The sequence below is a fragment of the Myxocyprinus asiaticus genome, chromosome 44 (genome assembly GCF_019703515.2).
Source record: "Myxocyprinus asiaticus isolate MX2 ecotype Aquarium Trade chromosome 44, UBuf_Myxa_2, whole genome shotgun sequence".
NCBI classification, from domain to species: Eukaryota; Metazoa; Chordata; class Actinopteri; order Cypriniformes; family Catostomidae; genus Myxocyprinus; species Myxocyprinus asiaticus.
The window spans coordinates 9,236,779-9,261,240 of record NC_059387.1 but is presented as its reverse complement, the minus strand read 5'-3'; the positions used below and the strand labels follow the sequence as shown (position 1 = coordinate 9,261,240).

At 43.9% G+C, this 24,462-nt stretch overlaps 1 pseudogene; it reads right to left on the bottom strand.

The window, feature by feature from the left end:
* The window catches only part of LOC127434212 (succinate--hydroxymethylglutarate CoA-transferase-like), a 164,022-nt pseudogene that overhangs the window by 34,127 nt on the left and 105,433 nt on the right, over positions 1-24,462 (bottom strand).

The following is a 24,462-nucleotide window of genomic DNA, read 5'->3' as shown; positions in this document are numbered from 1 at the left end:
GCTGGTCATATGATTCTAAAATGGCAGCCCCCATGAGGGTGCCCCTGACCCATGTAGAATAAAACAGCTTTTATAAGGTTACTGATATGACTAGAGTCCTTATCTCACGTGAGTGCTCATGATTTTATAAATACGTTTCAAAATTACAATTCATTTCTTTAGGAGTAAACTTTTTAAATGGGGGAAAAATTACTGAGTGCACCTTAAAGCTAATTTTTGTATTGTCTAATCAATGCTTTATTCATCTGCCACAAATGTGGAGGCTCATGCTACTCTCTGAGATCCACACACAACTTACCATGTGCCCCATTGAGAACGACAACCACTAATCATGACCACGAGGAGATTACCCCATGTGGCTCTACCCTCCTTAGCAACCGGGCCAATTTGGTTGCTTGGGAGACCTGGCTGGTGTCACTCAGCACACCCTGGATTCAAACTTGCGACTCCAGGGGTGGTAGTCAGCGGCAATACTTGCTAAGCTACCCAGCCCCCCCGGCAAGCATACCTGATAATTTTTTTGTCTGTGTTTGATTATTCAGACGTTTTATTAGACATCTTAGTTGGAGGCGCAGCAGAGCTCTACAAGCAATCCAAAAGACGCACATGAGGGAAGCAAGCCAGCGCTTGTGAAGCTTCGTCAACGCGGCTTTAGGACTCCACTGCCGAGTATTCATCTGGCGAATATCCACTCCCTCGCCAACAAAACGGATGAACTGCTTCTGCTCACTCAAACAAATAAGGATTTTTCTAACTCCGCTGCTCTGTGTTTCATGGAAACCTGGCTGAATGAAGCCATCCCGGACAGCGCATTTCATCTGCCAGGCTTCCAACTGTTCAGAGCGGATCACATTGCGGAATCTTCGGGGAAAACGAGTGGCGGTGGAACATGCTTTTACATCAACAAAAGTTGGTGTACAGATGTAACAGTGCTGAAGAAGACGTGCTGTCCTAATTTAGAAGCACTCTTCATCAACTATAAGCCTTTCTACTTGCTGCTGGAGTTTTCCTTGTTCATTCTGGTGAGTGTTGAGTGTTTATATATCACCACAAGCGTGCGTGAACGCAGCGTTGCAACAGCTGGCTGATCACATCACAGACGTGGAGCAACAACACCCAGACTTATTATTATTCTGGAAGATTTTAATAAAGCTAACCTCATCTGTGAACTGCCAAAATAAAAACAACACATCACATGCCCCACCAGAGACAGAAATATACTGGATCACTGCTACACTACTGTAAAGTATGCATATCGCTCTGTCCCACGTGCAGCTTTAGGACTCTCTGATCACTGTCTGGTTCATCTTCTCACGACCTACAAGCAGAAACTAAAATCAGCTAAGCCTGTGGTAAGGACTATAAAGAGATGGACCAATGAAGCAGAGCTGGAAATACAAGCCTGCTTTGTATGCACTGATTGGAGTGTTTTGAGACAGCAGCCACAGACCTGGATGAGCTCACAGATACTGTTACATTTGTATCATTCAATAACGATAAACCATGGTTTACAGGAAAACTCAGACAGCTTTGTCATGCCAAAGAGGATGCTTACAGAGTGGGGATAAATTATTGTACAACTAGGCCAGGAACACACTGACTAAGGAAATCAGAGTGGCTAAAACAAGGTACTCTGAAAAGCTGAAAAAACAGTTTTCAGCCAACGATCCTGCATCTGTGTGGAAAGGCCTGTAAAGCATCACCAAGTACAAGACACCTCCCCCTCGCTCTGTAGAGAGTCAAATAATGGCTGATGAACTGAATGTGTTTCACTGCAGGTTTGAAAAGCGCAGTCTCACACCCCTCCCCTGCTCCGATCTTCACTTCACACACACACCAACAACTCTATGATCTATGATCTGTGAGGAGGATGTGTGCCGGGTCTTTCGGGAAAAAAAGACTGGGTTTCAGGCCCAGACGGTGTTTCACTTGCCTGTCTGAAAGTCTGCGCTGACCAGCTGGCCCCCATCTTCACACAGATCTTCAATAGATCACTGGAGCAGTGTGAAGTTCCCTGCTGCTTCAAATGCTCCACCATCATTCCGGTCCCCAAAAAACCCAAAATCACAGGACTAAATGACTACAGACCTGTTGCTCTCACATCTGTGGTCATGAAGTCATTTGAGAGACTGGTTTTGGCCTACCTGAAGGACATCACTGGACCCCTACTGGACCCTCTTCAGTTTGCTTACCAAGCAAACAGGTCTGTGGATGATGCTGTCAATATGGGACAGCATTATATCCTACAACACCTCGACAAACCTGGGACTTTTGCAAGGATCCATTTTGTGGACTTCAGTTCAGCCTTCAATACCATCATGTCTGATCTTCTCTCAACTAAACTGACCCAGCTCTCCATGCCCACCTCAATCTGTCGATGGATCACCAGCTTTCTGACAAATAGGCAGCAGCTAGTGAGACTGGGGCAACTCACATCCGGGACCCTCACTATTAGCACTGGTGCTCCTCAGGGATGCATTCTCTCTCCACTGCTCTTCTCCCTGTACACGAATGACTGCACTGCAAAAGACCCCACTGTCAAGCTCCTAAAGTTTACAGATGACACCACGGTCATCAGCATCATCCGCGATGGTGATGAGTCTGCATACAGACGGGATGTTGATCAGCTGGCTGTCTGGTGCGGTCACAACAACCTTGAGCTTCACATGCTCAAAACAGTGGAGATGATAGTGGACTTCAGGAGAAATCCCCCCGCCCACACACCATCCTGAACAGCACTGTGGCAGCAGTGGAGTCATTCAGGTTCCTGGACTCTGCCATCTGTCAGGACCTGAAGTGGGATACCCACATAGACTCCATTGTGAAGAAGGCTCAGCAGAGGTTGTACTTCCTTCACCAGCTGAGGAAGTTCAACCTGCCACAGGAGCTGCTGACACAGTTCTACTTGGCCATCATTAAGTCTATCCTGTGTACATCTATAACTGTCTGGTTTGGTTCAGCCACCAAATCAGACAGAATGAAACTACAATGGACAGTCAGGACTGCTGAGAGGATTGTTGGTGCCTCTCTGCCCACCCTGCAAGACCTGTATGTCTCCAGAGTGAGGAAACATGCAGGTAGAATCACTCTGAACCCCACACACCCTGACCACTCCCTCTTTGAACTGTTGCCCTCTGCCTTCCTCATGAACAATTAAACTGCCTCAGGACTCCCCCATAGTGCAATAATGTAAATACATATCTCATGTACACATGTAAATTCACATATTTAATTCAATAACTGTACATACCCCTACCTTGCACATACATTAACACTTGCACATGTACATACACCATTCTGTTATATGTCCTACTATTTGTATGTCTGTTTATACTCTTACCTTGTTTTATATTCTGTCTAAATGTAATGTTCTGTGTGCACTTGTTTCTCCTATCACCCCAAAAAATGTCCTTGTGTACATGAGAACACTTGGCAATAAAGCTCATTCTGATTCTAATTCTGATTAAATTAACTTAGATGTATACTTAAAACAAGAAATAAAAAAAAAAAAAAACTATTTGCCAATGGGTTAAGAAAAATACATTTATACTCCTAAAAAAGATATATTCTCCTAAATCAAGACTTAATATCTTATGCAATTTTGCTTCACAAGATCTAGATTTAAGGATGTTTAAATATTTTTTACTGGAAAACAAAACAAAGATACTGATCAAGAAATACATTTTTTGCAGCAAAAGAGACTAATTCGCAGATCTAATTTAAAGTTGCCTCATTTCTTGGTGAGGAAGTGTGGAATGGGCCTATTGTTTAGTAGGTGATGTTCTGTGGCACTGCTCTTTGACTACCTCTGACCGGTGCTTTTTAGAATATTTTGCTATTGACGTAGGGTGGGAAAGGAGGACACAGGAACTGGGTTCCCTATCTGTCACTCACTCGACGTTGGTGTCGATGTAGTGACACTAGGGGTCACTCTTGGGAGCCCGAGACACCTCTGGTCTTTGATAAAAGGCCAATGAAAATTGGCGAGTGGTATTTGCATGCCACTCCCGAACATACGGGTATAAAAGGAGCTGGTATGCAACCACTCATTCAGATTTTCTCTTCGGAGCCGAACGGTCATGCTCATTGAGCTGAATACTACTGTTCATTCACCTGCTGGATCTGACGGCGCATTTCAGCGGCTTCTCCCTCCTCTGCACTGGTGCACTGCAGAGAACGCCCTGGGCGCTTCGGCAGAAAAACTAGAGAGTATATTTTCTGAAAGAGCATTTTTCCCCTCTAAAAGAGTATATATTTCTCTAAAAGAGCGCACACACGGAACGTCTTTTTAAAGACGCGTCTTTTTAAAGATGCTTTTCCGATTGTGTGTTATTCCTGGTTGTGCTCGTTATCTCTCGCCTTCTAACGGTCACGATCACTGTCTTTCGTGTCTGGGCACTGCTCACGCGGAGACAGCGTTCGTGGATGGTCACATTCTCATTGCGAGAATGTGTCCATGGCAACGTTGCAGTCGCGGCTCGCCTTCGTAAAGAAGCGAGTCACCCCAGAGGCTCCCGCCTCGGTCCTTTTACCCACGGGTTTGAGGCCAGCGCGGCTAGCACTGGGGGCGATTTGGGGACCCCAATGGGACCGCCTCCGCCGGGTATCCCCCCGCGGAACTCCCATTCCCCAGCACGCTCGTCTGCCCCGATCGGGCTTCCGGGTGAGTCCGCCGGCTCGTCTCACGGCGAGTTCGACCTCTTATTCGGAGCCCGCGAAAGTGATGAGCTCTCGAGCGCAGCATCGGAGAGCGGGCTCGTCCAGTCGGAAGCCTCGGCTGGGCTCCTCCCTTCGGGGTCGATCGCCCAGTCACAGGCTGACGCGGAGATGACGACATGCTTTCCCGGACAGCCGCGAGCGTCGGTTAGAGTGGATTTCACCGCTCTTCCCTGAACCCTCGCGGCTCTGTGATTGGTTCCTGGGCTTGCGGCGCCGCTCAAAGCCACGCCCCGCCCCGTTCCTTTCTTCCCGGAAGTGCATGAAGAGCTGACAAGATCGCGGGAGGCACCTTTTACTGCCCGGTCCCGATCTTTTCAGCTTCCCCGCTCTCACTACCCTCGATGGTGGGGCGGCCAAGGGTTATTCGGCAATCCCCTGGTGGATAAAGGCGCTCGCGGTGCACCTATGCCCGCAGAGCGCCGCCACCTGGCGTGGGTGCCCAAAGCCCCCGTCCAAGGCCTGTAGGTTTACGTCGTCTCTGACGGTCAAAGCCTACGGCGCTGCTGGACAAGCCGCCTCCGCCCTGCACGCCATGGCTCTCCTGCAAGTCCGCCAAGGCGCTAAAGGAACTGCACGAGGGTAGTTCCGCCCCGGGATTGATGCAGGAACTGCGCTCGGCGACCGACCTCGCTCTCCGAGCGACGGAGGTCACGGCGCGGTCTCCCGGGCGGACGATGGCCACACTAGTGGTCCAGGAGCGCCACCTTTGGCTCAACCTGGTCGAGATGGGTGAGGCCGACAGGACACGATTCCTTGCTGCCCCCATTTTCCAGGCGGGCCTATTCGGCGACACTGTCGAGGACTTTGCCCAGCAGTTCTCGATGGTAGAGCAGTAGATGGATGCTAGCCGGCTTGTCCTGCCCCGGCGTGACTCAAGATCCCCCCATCTACTCATCGCCGAGGGCATCCCCCTGCGGTGACTGCACCGGCTCCGCCGCAGCCCGCCCCTCCAGCCCGGCCCCGGCGTGGAGCCCACCGCAGGAAGCCGACACCACCCGTCTCACAGCCGGCACCGAAGAACCCACGGAGGTCTTCGAAGCGCCCCTGAGACGGGCGACCCAGGGACAACGAAACCCGCTGCTCTGGAGCTGGTAAGCAGATCTTCTTTTTGTTACCTTTTGCATTTAATTGCGCTGCATGCCCAAGTGGCTGCAGTACTCAAGAGCTCCGCAAGAGTGGTTTCCTTGTTCCCTGGGTCACTCATTCAGTGTGTACGGCTGGCATCACGACCACCGTCCACCACTCCATTTGGCAGGTTGGCGCTCCAGCGGCGGTCTCCCGCCCTGAGCGCCCAGCTGTGGCACAAATCCGCCCCCGATGTGACAGTCTCCACGGGTCATGAGGACAGGCCTCTTCCTCCCCGTCCCAGGCTGTTCCGGGGGTGGTCACAAGGAGCCAGGTAAGTGCTTCGATGTCCTCGGACTCAGCACGGCCACGATGTGGTGTGGCACCTCAAGCTCCGCCCCGCCACGAGGCCCCACCCGCCGGTACATCCGATGACGTTGTCCCTTTGGTCCCCCTTGCGCGGAACTCGGGTGCATGGCTTGCGCTTTCCAGTCCGTCGCGAGGGCTGGTCCGGACCGTCCGACTCGGCTGCACGATTCACTTCGCTGGGCATCCGCCCAGGTCCAGCGGTGTCCGCTTCACCTTGGTGAAAGATGGAAACGCTGCTACCTTGCGCGGAGATCGCTACCCTCCTACGGAAGGACGCGATAGAACCTGTCCCTCCAGCCGAGATGAAGAGGGGGTTTTACAGCCCCTACTTCATTGTACCGAAAAAAGGCGGTGGGTTGCGGCCAATCTTGGACCTGCGAGTACTGAACCGGGCCTTACACAGACTCCCGTTCAAGATGCTGACGCAAAGACGCATTCTAGCGAGCGTCCGGCATCAAGATTGGTTCGCGGCGGTAGACCCGAAGGATGCGTACTTTCACGTCTCGATCCTTCCTCGACACAGACCCTTCCTGCGGTTTGCATTCGAGGGTCAGGCGTATTGGTACAAGTCCTCCCTTTCGGCCTGTCCCTGTCTCCTCGCGTCTTTACGAAGATCGCAGAGGCTGCCCTTGCCCCGTTAAGGGAGGTGGGCATTCGCATTCTCAACTATCTCGATGATTGGCTAATCCTAGCTCACTCTCGAGACGTGTTGTGCGCACACAGGGACCTGGTGCTCTCACACCTCAGCCGACTAGGGCTTCGGGTCAGCTGAGAAAAGAGCAAGCTCCTCCCGGTTCAGAGCATCTCTTTTCTCGGTTTGGAGTTGGACTCAGTCTCCTTGACGGCGCACCTTACGAACGAGCGCGCCCAGTCGGTGCTGGCCTGTTTGAAGGCGTTCAAACAGAAAACAGCGGTTCCATTGAAACATTTTCAGAGGCTCCTGGGGCATATGGCGTCCTCGGCGGTGGCCACCCCGCTCAGGTTGATGCATATGAGGCCGCTTCAGCACTGGCTCCAGACTCGAGTCCCGAGACGGGCATGGCGCCACGGGACACACTGCGTGGCCATTGTGTCGGTCTGTCACCGTCTTTTCAGCCCTTGGACCGACCTCTCGTTTCCGCGAGCAGGTGTTCCGCTAGAACTGGTCTCCAGGCGCGTCGTGATCACGACAGACGCCTCCAAAATGGGCTGGGGCGCTGTTGGCAATGGGCACGCAGCTGCCGGCCTCTAGACGGGTCCGCAGCTGCGTTGGCACATCAACTGCCTCGAGTTACTGGCAATTCTGCTCGCCCTGCGGAGGTTCTGGCCGTTGATCCAGGGCAAGCACGTGCTAGTTCGGACAGACAGCACGGCAGCGGTAGCATATGTCAACCGCCAAGGCGGTCTGCGCTCCCGCTGTATGTCATAACTCGCCCGCCGTCTCCTCCAACGGAGTTAGCAGCACCAAGTCGCTGCAAGCCACTCACATCCCGGGCAACCTCAACACTTCGGCGGATGCGCCGTAACAACAGGTTACCCTCAAGGGAGAGTGGAGACTCCACCTTCAGGTGGTCCAGCTGATTTGGAGTCGATTCAGTCAGGCACAGGTGCACCTGTTCGCCTCCCAAGAATCCTCCCACTGCCCGCTCTAGTACGCCCTCACCGAGGCCTTCCTTGGCATAGACGTGCTGGCACACAGCTGGTCCCCTGGCATTCGCAAATATGCGTTTTCCCCAGTGAGCCTGCTCGCACAGACCCTGTGCAAGGTCAGGGAGGACGAGGAGAAGGTCGTCCGGGTAAGCACCCTACTGGCCCGCCCAGACGTGGTGCTCGGACCTCACGCTCCTCGTGACAACTCCCCCCGGGCAAATTCCCCTGAGAAAGGCCCTTCTTTCTCAGGGAAGGGGCACCATCCGGCACCCGCGCCCAGACCTCTGGAATCTCCATGTCTGGCCCCTGGATGGGACGTGGAAGACCTAAGCTGTCTCTGGTACCTAATGTGTCTGTGGTAGAAACATTCACTCAGGCTAGGGCTCCCTCTACGAGGCGCCTGTATGCCTTTAAGTGGTGTCTGTTCGCTAAGTGGTGTTCTTCCCATCAGGAAGACCCCCAGAGGTGCGCAGTCAGATCAGTGCTTTCCTTCCTGTCCCCTTCCACCTTGAAGGTGTATGTTGCTGCCATAGCAGCACACCATGACGCAGTCGACGGTGAGTCCTTAGGGAAGCATGATCTGATCATCAGGTTCCTAAGAGGCGCCAGGAGGCTGAATCCCTCCAGGCCACGCCTTGTTCCCTCATCGGACCTCTGTAGTTTTTCAGGGTCTACAGAGAGCCCCCTTTGAGTTTTGCAGTCAGCCGGGCTTAAGGCACTCTCCTTGAAGACTGCCCTCCTGACTGCGCTCACTTCCATCAAGAGGGTAGGTGACCTGCAAGCGTTCTCTGTCAGCGAAACGTGCCTGGAGTTCGGTCCGGGCTATTCTCACGTGATCCTGAGACCCCCGACCGGGCTATGTGCCCAAGGTTCCCACCACTCCTTTTAGAGACCAGGTGGTGAACCTGCAAGCGCTGCCCCAGGAGGAGGCAGACCCAGCCCTGGCGTTGCTGTGTCCGGTGCGCGCTTCGCGCTTTGCGCATCTATTTGGATCGCACGCAGAGCTTTAGACTCTCTGAGCAGCTCTTTGTCTGCTTTGGTGCACAGCGGAAAGGAAGCGCTGTCTCCAAGCAGAGGATCGCCCACTGGCTCATTGACGCCATAACTATGGCATGTCTCGCCCAAAACATGCCGCCCCCGGTAGGGCTACGAGCCCAATCTACTCGTGGTGTAGCGGCTTCTTGGGCCCTGGCCAGAGGTGCCTCTCTAACAGACATTGCAGAGCAGCGGGCTGGGCAACACCCAACACCTTTGCAAGGTTCTACAACCTCCGGGTGGAACCGGTTTCGTCCCAGGTAGTGGCACGCAACACAAGCGGATAAGCCCGGGATAGCCGGCCGGGTGTATCGCTTGCACATAGCGCCTTCCACCTCCTTTTGAGCTGAAGACGTGCGCTGTTAATTCCCAGTAGTGTTCACAAAGGTTGTTCCCTGGTTGACTTCCTCCAAGCCCTGTGGCAGTCGAGTTTTCGGAGAGACTCGCTGCCGGCCCAGTACACGCGCTAACTAAGAGCCCGGTTCTGTCTGGGGTAGGTGCTCCGCATGTGGCGGTTCCCTGTAAGGCTAACCCCATGCGATCTATATCTTCCGCTAGTTCGTTTCCCTACTGGCAAACTGCGTCTTCCTTGGGCAGAGCCCCTCAGTCTCCATGTTGTAGTAACTCCTCCCCCATTGGGCAGGATCTACCTTGAAGGCTCTCCACATGGTTGGAAAGACCATGTGATGTATTCTTCCACTTAAATATCCCCCCTCTCTTGGGGCGAGGTGTGGTCTCCGCGGTGTCCTCCCCTTGGGAGGGACACCCCCTGACTAGACCTGGCGGCCCAGTCGGATAATCCCCCTTCTTTTTTAGGGAGTGGAAAAAGAGAAGGGGAAAGAGGCCATGACTGGGTTAAGCCTGTCTCTATCTCTGGGTAGTCGACTTGTCCCCAAAAAGGGCCGTTCGACACTCATAACTGTGTTGGGGGAGGTTACGTGTCGACCTGGTGTGCTGGCTATGAGGCACACAGCAAGTCTGCCCACCACACACCGCCAGTTCACGTAACACAGTTCAGCCTTGTGGCGTTTTGTATAGGGACCACCCTAGTGTCACTACATCGACACCAACGTCGAGTGAGTGACAGATAGGGAACGTCATGGTTACTTGTGTAACCTCCATTCCCTGATGGAGGGAACGAGACGTTGGTCCCTCCTGCCACAACGCTGAACTACCCGCTGAAATGGCCGGACCTTATATCGGCTCCTCAGCATAAAACCTGAATGAGTGGTTGCATACCAGCTCCTTTTATACCCGTATGTTCGGGGGAGTGGCATGCAAATACCACTCGCCAATTTTCATTGGCCTTTTATCAAAGACCAGAGGTGTCTCGGGCTCCCAAGAGTGACCCCTAGTGTCACTACATCGACACCAACGTCTCGTTCCCTCCATCAGGGAATGGAGGTTACACCAGTAACCATGACGTTCTTCAACTCAAAGGTATGGTTTTTAATAACAACTCAAAAAGGCTTTTCAGCACAACACTCAGGATCACACAACACAGTCTCTTTCAGACAGGTAGCTCTCTTCCCTGGTCTCTGGCGTGGTCACTCTTTATCGCTCTCCCCAATGCTTACTGCAATTAGAAACAGGTGTTAGTCATTAAGGGGCTCAGGTGTATGCACCCTTACCGCATTCATTCTCTCCGGACGAACGCTCGATCACGTCCCCGCCACCACAGCTATGTTTTGTTTTATTTGTCTGACGTTTCTTTAAGGAATAGTTCACCCAAAAATGAAAGTTCTCTCATCATTTAATCATCTTACTTCTGTTTCTCATCCACACCTATCATATCACTTCTCAAGATATGGATTTAACCACTGGAGTCTTATGGATTACTGTTATATTGCCTTTATGTCCCTTTTGGAGCTTCAATGATCTGGTCACCATTCACTTGCATTTTGAGGACCAACAGAGCTGAAATATTCTTTTAAAAATCTTATTTTGTGTTGTGCAGAAGATAGAAAGTCATTCACATCTGCGATTGCATGAGGGTGTGTAAATGATAAGAGAATTTTCATTATTGGGTGAACTAACCCTTTAATGGTAATTGTTGTCTCTGTTCTCATTTGTTACATTCAAATTGTTTAATGGCAACTTATGGTTCTGCCAAGCAAGATGTACCTTTTGATATATGTGATTTTGACTTTCATTTATCAATAACACAGGTTGTTTGCTTTCAAAAACCAACAAAAATAAGCATAAACATGTTAGATGTGGTGACATTTTTGCAAAATGACATTACGTGGTTCACTACATGTGTCGTGGCAGTTTAAAAGTAAAATGTCCACTTTGTGGCACTAAAAGTGAGTTAAATGTTCTTTTAAACAGATGGGGTTTTCAAGGTTAATGCTCTACAGAGTTTCAAAACAACAAAACCTACCTACCTAAACAATAAACCTATATCTAACCAATAGTGTCATATAAATGTGTTGACTCGCATGCTCTTCAGGACTCTTACCCCAGTCCTTTTGCATCGCAAGCGAAGCAATCTTTCAGTTGAGTTGCGCAATTTGATCACACTCGAATAAGCTTGTAAATGTAGTTGGTTATGTAATGCATTAAATGTTAAAATGTATCCCTTGAAGTCATGCACTACAGTAAAAGTGATTAGTTGACATAAGATAGCATTGTGTGAGGAACAGGGTGAAAAATAAGTGCTTATGTGTGAAAGTGAAAAAAGTCATTTTTTGCAGTCTTTATTTCACCAAGAAGCTGGTACAAGTGGTACGTACAAATGAGCCACGTAAAAATCTTTTTGCAAAAATGTAGGTACTGTATATAAATGTGATTCTATGAGACCAGGTATAATATGTGGGGTGGAAGAAAACACATGAACAGCATTTGATAAGCATCACAAAAACAGGTAAAAGGGAGGAAATGGTCCACATGTGCAGCTGGTGAGAAAAAAGGCAGAAAATACAGAATAGACAGTTTGGTCTTATGCAAATGACTGTGGAAGATTAGAGGCCCCGTGCGTTGTGGTGTAATATGTTATTGAATGTATGGGTCAGAGAGAGTGGAATGAAATAAGGTGTTTGTTGTGGTTTTTGGTCCTTCTTTTCCAAGACATTCTTTACAATCATTCTTGATTTGGCTCAGAAGGAGACAACAAATGTGCAAACAACGAAATTGTAAACAACAGTTTGAAGCCATCAAAGGACCTGACTGATTATGCTGGATATTACTCAAGAGACGGCTGACGCAGAATACATTTGTTTTGTGGTTTTGGAGGTTTTGCTAGAGCACTCTTCATTAAACAATTCAAAGTGCATTTCTGGTGCACACTGAGAAGATAAAAATAGGTAGAAGGTGAGGATGACTCTTTCATAGCCATTAATGTGGTGTTTGTAAAAAATACGGCTATGCTTCGCGTTAAATTGGAAGTAAACAGATCTTTTATGCGCATAGACAAAAGGGACATTTTTTAAAGGATTAGCCAACTAGCCATGACAAAACCATTAATGGTCCTTTCCTGCCAGTGTTTGCTTTTTAGTCACTGAAGGGACAAAGCATAGATCATTAGCAGGGGTTGGTCGGCGGTGTCCATGTAAGTGCCGTGTATTTGTGTGTTTACAGAGTCGGAAACCACAGCTAAATTCGCCGTTAGTAAAACCACCTGTCTGGAGCGAGTCCATCAGAGTCTGACAATTGAAGCACTATTACTATAATCCCACAAAAACAGAGGGAATCAACCCTCTGGGAGAAAAATTACTGTATACATTCTTGACAACGGTCAACATCTGCATCTAACCTTCATTAAATGTTGTCTCCCCATTCAACGTTCTTTTTCAGGGCAAAAAGCTCACCAAACCACAGACCTGTTCATTCTGGAGATCAATGATAGCTTGTCGGACACATGTGGACAATCAAAGGAAAAGACAAGTTCAAAATATGTCTCTCTGGGACTTTCATACCGAAGAATGACTTTCATGTTCATGGAGAAACTGTTTTATTTCATTGAACGGACAAAGACAAGTTAAACAAAAAGCACAACATCAAAACAAATTATTCTCCATTGTTCGGAACATGTGAGTCGCAAAGGGAGGTAGTACAAACCTCTTGAAGGTCTGAAGGCCCAGATGATTAGATGTATGATGACAACAATTGTCTGGGGACAACTGAAGGGTGATTGTTGGACAGATAGTACAGAAATGCAATGAGGAAGTTCAAGTGAAAAGAGATTAACAAAATAGTGAAACATTCTGTCCCACAAATGAAAATTCTGTCATTATTTTTCCACAATCATGTTATTCCAAACCCTTATGTTGTTAATTTTGTTTTTTGCATATAAGACAAATGTTACGCAGTTCTTTTCTATACAAAGACAGTTTATAGTGGCCACCAGGGACTTAAAACGGTTCAAGGAACGAAAACCGAATACGAATGAAATTTTTTGCAGAATGTAACCAGAACAAAGTAATTTTCAACTGTTCTGGAGTGAAAATTTTATTTTTAAATGCTAAATAACATGCTGATAGTATGGTTACTGTAGTAAAACCATGGTTATTTTTTCTAAAGTAAGGTTAGGGTTAGGTTTAGGGGTAGGGTTTGGTGTAGGGTGTCTGTGGGTCTCTAAATAAATACAATACACATGCAGCAGTGATGCACTTATACTGTATGTTAGTATTTAATTAGGGGTGAAAACACTCTAGCATCTAACACAATTTGCATTTAGTGCAAAGCAGATGTTTTTTTGTTGCAATTTACAACTAGTACAAATAGCATCTACTGTTATGTGTAAATAGCCTCTGCCTTAAATATATATATATATATATATATTATTGATGCTAAAACATCATTGGTTCTTGTGTGGAGTAACCGAATATTATGTGTTATTTTTTTAATTCTGAATGCAGGTGAGATGCAGGATTCGACATAGTTAATGATTAGCAGTGAAAAAGACTAAAATGATGTCTGTTCCTCACAAAAATCCATTGAGTGGCTACAGAAGATTTGGAATATAGTGCACTAGTCATACTGACTACTTTTATGGTGTGAAAGTTGGCAGCTGTCGTCAAAAGCTGCGTAAAAATTCGTAAAAATTTCTCCTTTTGTGTTCCATGGAAAAAATAACAGCACATGGGCTGGAAACTATTGTAAGAGGCCAATCCGCTGGTCCAAAGGCATTGTCCAGCTATATGGCCGAAGGTCTGCGCATGTTCGTCGTGCGTGTTTAGTTTAACGTCTTAAAATATTTGGTTTAGTTTAGACTTAATCTGACTCCATTGGTAATTTGATCTGACTCCAATTTTTAGACCTCGAATTTAGACTAAGGTTCCAATCAGTTTCTGATCATCATTTTAGATATAACCATAATCTGGTGTTTTTGATTACCCCGCCTCGTTATTTGTTCATTAGGTAGGTGGCGATGTCGCTTAGGGTCTTAGGGTCTCCACGGTCACGAGGTGGTCAGTGTAAGCTTATGTCAGCGGTTGCAGGGTTTACTAATATCATTAAATCGGGCTGGCTCACAGTCAAATGAGTTCATTTAGTCACGTACGCACAACTTGCTTAAGTGAGTGGTAAGTCAGTGACTGGCGATACCAGAGGATTTGCTCGCATTCAAGGCTCGCAGTAATAATCTTACCCTGACCATGCCCTTACGGGAAATAATGAGTATAGAAAAATCCAGAATAATCAAAGTTTTAACAATTTATTTGCCAGGTAGGAATAAAGCTTTACATCAGAGAATCAGTCAATACAAATTCAATCAAAGCCAATTCATAAATGATCAGAATGAACATACAATAGACTGCAAATCAAAGAAACATACCTGGCAATAGAGTAGGGCTGGGCGATATGGCTTCAGAATTTATATCTTGATATTTTTCAGCAAATTCACCATATTCGATATATATCTCGATAATTATGTTTTTGCTCTGAAATAGCATAAAAGTGTTTTTTGTTTTTTTTTAATCAGAGGAACCATCATTTCATCTAAACAGCCATTGTAGCCATGTGGAATTAATATTTCAAAGGCATTAAATAAAAATCAATTTAAAAATGATCAGTTTTTCACTAAATGAACACAAGGGAGAGTCAAATGTAATCATTTTCATTAATTTGCACGTTTATACTTATATTTAACTTACAATCATATATGGAAGCTTAATAAAAATCATATTTACCTTCATATAGTTTTACTAAAACATTTTTCTTTGTGAATGAACAAGGTGTGCAAAAACTACTTCACTTATTTTTTGGAAACCAGATTAATATTGCATAGTACTAAATTATTACTGTGGAACCCATTCAAGTTTATTATTATAATACCATTATTATTATTATAATTAGTATTATTTTTAGGATAAGATTTGTTAAAGATAAATTAATATATTTCTGTCATATTTACTTCACCCTAAAAGTTCTTTTTTATTTTGACTGCATGCAGTCGTGTTTATTTCACCTTCACCAGGAGTTTTTATCATGAAACGGCAAATGCAATGTTTGTTTGATAGTTATGAGTTTCACTCCTTGTGAACCGCTGTCAAACTCTCCTTTACTGTTCCGCATTTGTAGATTTGTATAATAACTTTATGGCGGTTACTAATGTTTGGAATTGAGCGAATGCTTGAACCTGCAGTACTTCACAATGCAGGTGAACTGCACTAAAAACACGAGCCCCCGCACGTGCACACAGATCAGCGCATCACTGGTTCATTCTGAAGCATACACAGACCATGTTTATCTGTCTTTAATCGCAGCCTTTGACAGTTCAGTAATCACATATGATCATATCTCCATTTTGATGTAATTTGGGTGTGAGACGGTGTCTTTGCAAGAATGTTTCTATGCTGGTTTTCTCAGAAATTACATGCTGATTGTCCCGGGAGCTTCTGTCTACCAGGGGAATTCTGACCTTTAAATGCAAATACCTTGGCACCCCGCCTTACACTAAATACTGACAAAAATTTTATTTTGTAGTTAACTTCTCCTTTATGGAACTGGACACATTCCCAAGGTGTAAGAACAACACATCTCAGCTCCATCACTGAACTACTTCCTTAAAAGCAATTGAAATGAAGGATTGCAGTTACAGAATGGTTTTCACTTCTGCAACAACATACAGCATTACATACAAACCTGGCATCGCTATCCTTCCTGATGTTGGGTGGTCCATCTCCAAAAGAAGGCCATTGTGAGCAACCTGGGAATGGAGACAAAAGAATGTGATCCAGAGATAATTATTCATGCCTGCTTTTACACTGCTTTTCTTTATCCCCGAGAGTGGTGAAACAGACAAACTGAAGCTACTAATTCACCGTCTTGTGAAAGACCACACAAATTTGCAATCTTAAAACGTTCCCAACAAAAACAAGGTTAGACTGCCAGAAATGACAGTTCAATAATTACGAAAGGTAGCGGTTGGTGTCATGGGCTTACATGCTGAAACTGATGTCTTGCGTCAATTGCATTCTTTTCTTTTATCTCTTACACTACCTCCTGTTGGTACCCCAATTACACACTGTATTAAAAGGCACATTTTAATAACAAATTTAATTCTTAAAGGAATAGTTCACCCAGAACTTGAATGATGAAATTCTGTCATGATTTACTTTTCCATTTGCTTGTTCTAGTGACAAGTAAAAGGATGAGCATGTTTCATACTCTTTGTCCCATGGAACATAAAAGGTGAATTTTTAAAGATTTTTCTGACCAGAATTATACTGACCCAAATGTTAAGCCCTCCAGTGGCTCTCAGATTAAATATGCCGCTTTTAGACACATTGTGTCAGGTTAGATGTCAATGACACCAAACATCATTGGTCCTTGCATGTCATGACCAAACATCATTATTGTCAAAACAAATAATTTGACATAATTTGATAAGTCGTATGGACCACTTTTATAATAATTTAACTGTGCTTTTTTTTTTTTTTTTCTTCTTTTTTTTTTTTTGTCATTTGGGAGCTTGATTATACTGAAAAGAGCAGCCAGGATATTCTTCAAAAATTCACCTGTCGTGTTCCACAGAACAAAGAAAGTCATAGGGGTTTGAAATAATGAGAGTGAGTAAATGATGGAAGATGTTTTATTTGTTTGGTGAACTATTCCTTTAATCTCATGCAACCCCATGTCCACATGTGTGGACATTTTATTTTGGCTTCGCTATACACAACGCATAATTTAAATTAATTTAAACTGACTGAATACTGTTCACAACACTCTACAGTGTCATTTAAGGGTAAAACTTCTGGCACAACAAACAAAAATACCTCTGGTAAGAAACCTCTTTATGTTTTTTCATTGAAACCTGTTTGGTTGTATAGAGTAGCGTCTCTAGTTTTGTTTGATATGCCACTTTTAAAATGTTTTTTTTTTTTTTTTTTGTGCACATCAGTGCGCTGATAAACATGACGTCCACATATGTGGAAATTGGGACCTTATTCCCTCATAAGTTGAAAAAACATGTTAGTTATTTTGAATAACTTTCAATATTAGCACATCTGTGGATCATTTCACTTCATTTTAATATAAATTTTGTTATATTTAATTTTGTTATCACCATACAATATGGTTCTATTCATTAACATTAGTAAATGCATTCTTATATACAGTATTTATTGTGCATTTTCACATTGAGAATCAATTCATCCAAAAGCTGAAAAATTTTGCTTTCAGAGGCTTTATATGGAGTTAGTATGAAAATAAGGTACATTTCAAACTGCTCTGAGACCAGTGCAGACAGACAGCACACTGGAGGTAAGTCATTCACTAAATAGGGAACAAGGGAGCATCCTACAGCTTTCCTATGCAGCCAAGTGTATTCACTCCTAAAATCCGACCAAAAGTTCAGTTTCAGGCTGCAGATGATGTTTGGATCACTCAACATGTTTGGCAGACATGGGACAATGATAAACAGTACATAGATTTAGAATTTTATAATGCTACATTTTATTTACCATTGCAATCATTGGTTACCGTGTGTGTGTGTGTGTGTGTGTGTGTTTTAATTATTACTGTAATTGTTTTTACAAATGTGAATGGATGATGGTTCATTTTATTCTTTATGGTTGTTAAAGTATGTCTCATAATGGCATGTCTTGTATTTTATACAAAATCTCATGCTGCACCCAAATTGCCCACTGGGATCATAATAAAGTCCACTACTACTAAGTTTTATTTTAACATGGTTGGCAGTGATTGGATGATGCTGGCCATTAACTTGCATACAAATTATTTATTCAGCTTTATAGACAATCAGCTGTAATGTTTATAACATCTAAAAAACATGAATGACCAACACTCCTGGCAACATAATAAGCAATTTGATGAAAACAATCTGACTTTCTATAGCCTGGTAATTTGTAAAATTTCACAACCTAGTCCTGCTGTCCACATATGTGGACATCAATTTTTAGGAAAACTATTTGCTCTAGAAAAAAAGCTTGTTTACTAGGTGATACTAGTTACAAATCAAAAAGGGAAATGGAAAATGCACACAGCAGTCACGCACGGGTCTCAGGAGGTAAATATAAGGTTTATATAAAAAAAACTATATTAACAATAGAAGTTTCCATAACTTTTTAAGATCTTGGTTATTTTCATGACTTTTTTTCCAGGCCTGGAAATCATGATTTTAAAATTCCCTGATATTTTCAGGGTTTCCAAAAGATGATGTGCCCGAGTAGGTTTCCAAAGTTTTTTGGTTCTGTTTGCTTGCCACTCTATGGAGTCTGTCAAAGTGCATTTGTGTCATTAGCGCTATAGGTTCACATGTCAGTGAACTGAAGCCAGACAGTTATGTAAGAAGAAGTCCAGACCACCAGACGTGATGACACCCTTGTACTCTCCCTCCCTCCCTCGCTCAGTCTTTTCTTTTCTTTTTCGACAACTCCTCCCCAGTGTTTTCCCTCCATGCTCTGTGCACTTTTTTGATCCTTTTGGGGAGAGATCCAGAATATGAGATAAAGCCGCTCTGGTTGATATCATTCTTTATTTAGAGGCAGTTTGGATGTGTGGCGCAAGCCGTGTGCTAAGAGTTTAAACTACGGTATCTCTTTTAAGGCTGTTCGTGCGCAGAGTGTTGCATTCTATGGGTCATGAGTGTTGGGTCCCAGTTCTTTCAATCTCTATCTCTCTCACCTAATTGATAACCTCTTCTTTCTCTGTCTTTTCAATAAAAAACCCATGAAATGGCTTGACAAGCTGTTTTCTTTCCTTTGTTGATTTAGTTTGATGTCCTTTTGATGATTATTGTTGGTCAATATGTAAGGGATAATCTAGTCAGCCGGTCATTATCGCAAAATAAACCCCAACAGGGTGGTCAGGTCATGTATCGTCCTGAAGGGGTTTATTTTGCAATAATAACCTGCTGACTATAGATTATCCTAGTTAATATATGGCAACTTACCAAATAAATAATTAAATGGACATGAAATAAGGATTTGATCCCGCGATTTAATCATTTTAATTCGCTATTGTGTTTTCAAATTAGCAAAATTTGTTGTTAAAGCGTGACCATGGCAATGCTGCACAAGCGCTGCAGCTGCTCTAAAGGAAGAGACAGCTAGTTTGTAGTGTGCACTTGTCTGTTAGAAAAAAAGTTTCTTGTTTGATTGACAATATATATTTTTCTTTCATATCTGCCCTATTTTGTGTTCATTATGAGAGAAGTATTTTAAAAGTATTCTAACAAAATTGTATAAAGTAACTGTATTCTGAATACAGGTGCTTGAAAACGTAATGTGAGCTGAATACATAACATGTCTATTTTCACTTTACCCCCAGAAGTGTGGTCATTCCAAAAATTCATACCACTGGATGGTGCAATTGACCAATCAGAACTGAGTATTCTAGAGAGCCGAATAATAAGACCATGCATTTACATTTATGCATTTGGCAGACGCTTTTATCCAAAGCGACTTACAGTGCACTTATTACAGGGACAATCCCCCCGGAGCAACCTGGAGTTAAGTGTCTTGCTCAAGGACACAATGATGGCTGTGGGGATTGAACCAGCAACCTTCGGATGACCAGTTATGTCCTATAGCCAACTACGCCACCACCACGTTTTTTTTTTTTTTTTATATCAGACTTTACGTTATACATCTTTGCTAAGACTTTAGTCACAAATGATAGCGTTCCCTGGGTATTAATGTCATCAGTCCATGTTGCGTTCTAACATCTTCAGTGACACGCAAAGTTGAAACAAAACCAGTCCTTAGTGCTTATTTTGGCTTTCTTTTTTTTTTCCTTTTTTTTTTTTTTTTGCTTAGAAAAATCTGACTTATTGATTGTAGTTGCATGTTGATTATATAATCAATGCGGGGCTTCTACTGGTTCTTTATAAGACAAGTGTTGCATAAGCAGCGGCACTGCAGGAATGTGGCCAAAAATTCCAACATAGGAAATCAAAACGTTCTGGTATCCTGACATCGATCCCATTCTGCCATGTTACTGACAAGTGGCAACTCCCTTCAGACATTACTGCACTTTGTGCAAACAGCCTCAGAGACGTGGGTTCTGGTCCTGAAGAAACCAAGAAGTAATCACGTTTGCATTATCAATGATTAGTATGATTCGGTAGGTTGCATTTTCCTTCTTAGAATACACTTTTACTCCACCGACGGTTAGAATTAGGGTTGGGGTTTGGGTTGGGGGTAGAGTTAATAAAATATGCATTTATGTTGAATTTATTACATCATTTACAACTAAAAATACAACTCACTTTTGGCGCCACTCCGTAGACATTTCATTCAGAAACTTCGGCCACTGGGGGCAGTAATTTGAATTTCGGTAAGCAAAGACTGATTTTAACTGAAGAACTTTTGACCTACTGTCCCTGATTTCACAGTGAGATGACTGAACATTCTGACAATACCAGAGGCCACGATTCATCGCAAAGCCAATTAATCAGCCATTGGTGAGCATGTCAAGGTATCAAAGATGACTATAACAACTAAAATAAATATTAACAATTTGCACAATTCATCTCAGACAGCAAAAACGTGGCAAAATTCCTGCAATGTGCATTCAGCTTTAGTCACCCAGCTCATTTTCATCACATAGTGGCTAAGTAAAGGCATAAAAGAGTTCTGAGAAAGTGTTTGCTCATATTTAGTATCAAGAGCTGTAATATGGGAACAGTTAAGCCAAAACGAATCATTGGGCTTTTGGCCACGTAGTCCTATGCGCCTGCCCAGCAGCCATACATTCGTCTACCTCAGTCAATATGCGCATCATCCAACACATCCGCTGTTTGTTCATGCAGCCTTTGAAATGCAAATGGCTCAACTGAGAATGGAGAAGTGGAGTAGATGTACGGCAGAGGAAGGGAATTTTGTAGGGAACGGGACTGGACACAGAAGGTTTTGTGATGGAGTTAGAAAGAAACAAAAATGCTAATAGAGGACAGAGGAGAGGTAATGGGGGGGGGGGGGGGGGGTAATTTTAGAGTAAAAAAAAAAAAAGGAGAGAAAGAAAAAAGGAGGGAAAGAAAATGATGATGCATTTTCCAGGGGAAACCTTCATAATGGATCCCACTAGCTTGTGGCACGGCTTTTTTCGGGAAAGAAAAACAAAGAGGTTCTCCGCAGTCCCATACTGACAAAGGCAACCCTAGATCCTGCCTGACCAATGCCAGAAAAAAAGCCAAAGAGTCTTTCAACAAGGTTTAATCAGCCGTAAGCTACAGTAATTCTGCATCATTCATGTATGTGCACACATTTATGGCGCTTCTTGTTAAGAACACATGGTGCAAAGCCGTAATGGACTTTGTGTAAGAATACATTGTGTCACCATGTGTAAAGATGGCAGCAAGCAGGTTCTAATCTTTTAGACTCATGCACCAGCCAAGCAACTACCATTTAAATGAATGGGCATGCTAATGTATAGCTCTCTTAAGGTATTACCAAAAAAAAAAAAAAAACTAAATAATTCATAGGCAGAGAGTGAATCAGCTAGTTTTCTGAAAGGCTAAAAACATGTCTGACACTTTTTTTTGCTGTTTACTGAGTGTAGTGTTGTCAATGAGACAGGATGTTTCAGCTATATCTGTCAGATAGAAACACTATATCGTGCGTGGTATTTAAAAAAAAAAATAAATAAATAAATGCTTGCAGCACCTTCAGGCAACAGATGCGAGTCTGTCATGGTTATAGACGAATTGTTGGAAACTTTCCTTCAGGCAAGTTGACGTTCAATCTACGCAGTCTGTGCTATGCATGTGCTAAACAAGACCACGTTGCCACATCCTCCCTTTGCAGATTAGGAGGAGTGAAGACTGGGTAACTTATGCCTTTCCTGTCATATCACTGAATTATTCGGTCATTGTGACTTTGCCTGAGAATATGACGACCTGAGTGACATCAGAAGCTATTTGGGTTGACATGTCAGTAAGAATAAAGAGCTGTAAGTGAGATAACACCTCTCATGCACTCTACTCCTTCATAGTCATTAACTCCACAAGAGCATCTGGACTGAGACTGAGCAGAGGCATATGACAGAAGGGGGAGTTCAGAGATTGATGGCTGATGCCTAAGAACACAGGGACAGTGGAAGTGAAATACTTGAAACGTTCAAGTAAGATCAAGAAAACCTTTTTTTCAGCAAAACCAGAACTGAGCAGATACAATTTCGGAAGAAATGCCAGGGAGGCGCTTTGCGGTTTCCAGGATGTTTTGGGTGACTTCTAGGGCAGAGTAACAGCACATCTCTCCTAAACAAAGTCACATAATTTGAGGTATCATTCATGTCCATAGCACAATCTTTGCCGGACCAGTAATGTGGAAGTTTGATACTTAAAGAGTGTAACAGTGCCTGCCCACTTTTACAGCCGTCTTGGTTCCAGAAGTATTTTTCCCATTCATATTTGCTTAGGGATTTAATTAAATCCTTCATAAAAGAATTCTAAGCCATAAAGCAAACCAACCAACTCCAAGGTGAATAACAACATTTCAAACTTTGATTTGAGGCAGAGATCATTTGAAAGCTGGAAAAAAGAGGAAGGTTCAAGACTATGTGCTAAACATCTTTAATGAGGGAATGAACCACAACCCCATGAAGAATTGCGAATGACATCATTGAATTTAAAACAATGGAAACATATTTAAAAAAATCAAAAGCAAAAACAAAAAGTTATTGATTATAAATAGAGAAACAATGTTTTAATTTTCTTGAAAAAATGTCAGATATACACCGATCAGCCATAAAATAAAAAAACACCTGCCTAATATTGTGTAGGTCCCCCTCGTGCAGCCTAAACAGCACCAACCCACATCTCAGAATACTGTAGCATTCTGAGATGCTATTCTTCTTTAATCATGCCATGGTCCAAATCACTGAGATCACATTTTTCCCCATTCTGATGGTTGATGTGAACATTAACTGAAGCTCCTGACCTGTATCTGCATGATTTTATGCACTGCACTGCTGCCACATGATTGGCTGATTAGATTATCTCATGGATGATTGTTGGTGTCAGACAGGCTGGTTTGAGTATTTCTGTAACTGTTGATCTCCTGGGATTTTCACACACAACAGTCTCTAGAATTTACTCTGAATGGTGCCAAAAACAAAAAACATCCAGTGAGCAACAGTTCTGCGGACAGAAATGCCTTGTTGATGAGAGAGGTCAACAGAGAATGGCCAGACTGGTTTGAACTGACAAAGTCTACGATAACTCAGATAACCACTCTGTACAATTGTGGTGAGAAGAATATCACCTCAGAATGCTTCTCTGGTTGGCGCTGTTTTGGTGGAACGAGGAGGACCTACACAATATTAGGCATGTGGTTTTAATGTTGTGGCTGATCTATATACAAATATAGAAGTTGATTGAGAGTGTTTGCAGACCACCTCGATTGCGTCATGAAAAGGAGTTACATTTTGGTCTGTTCTCACCCAAAAGCCAACTGGATCACTTCAGAAGATGTTGATTAAACCACTGGAGTCGTATGGCTTACTTTTATGCTGACTTTATCTACTTGTGGAGTTTTAAAAGGTGTGGTCACCATTCACGTGCATTCAGAGGATGAACACAGCTGAAATATTCTTCTAAAAATCTTTGTTTGTGTTCATCAGAAGAAAGTAAGTCACACACATAAGGGTGAGTAAATAATGAGAGAATTTACATTTTTGGTTGAACTATGCCTTTAAGTAGAAACAATATTTAAATAGCAAATCTGAGTTAAGTCTACTTGCATCTAGTTAAATTAACTTAAACAGTTAACTCTATATGAACACCAAGTTACATGAACTTAATTTATTTGAGACGCCATTACTCAATTCAGTTGAGGGAACGTGTTTACTCAATCAATTGAAGTAAATGTGGTCAACTCATAAGGGTTGACCGTGTAAAGTCAACTTATCAGGGTTTTCGGTGTAGATGAATTTGACAGATTTTTCATCACTACATTTCCGTGATGAAAAATCTGCCATAACCACAGGGATACAATTACATTTCTCTGAACTGTAAAGTGGATTTAACCTAAAATAAAACTCAAAATCAGCAGCCTTTGTACCCAACAGTTATACATTTGCAACTTAATCATAACTCAATATTAAATCTCACAGTGGCTTCCGTCTTCTCGTTGGACAGCACTAAATAATCAAATGAATCCGGCGGGACCACAGAGTCATTTAAGAGTTTTGCGAGACATGTGGACACCAAATCTGCAGCCCAAAGCCTGCGACTGTCTG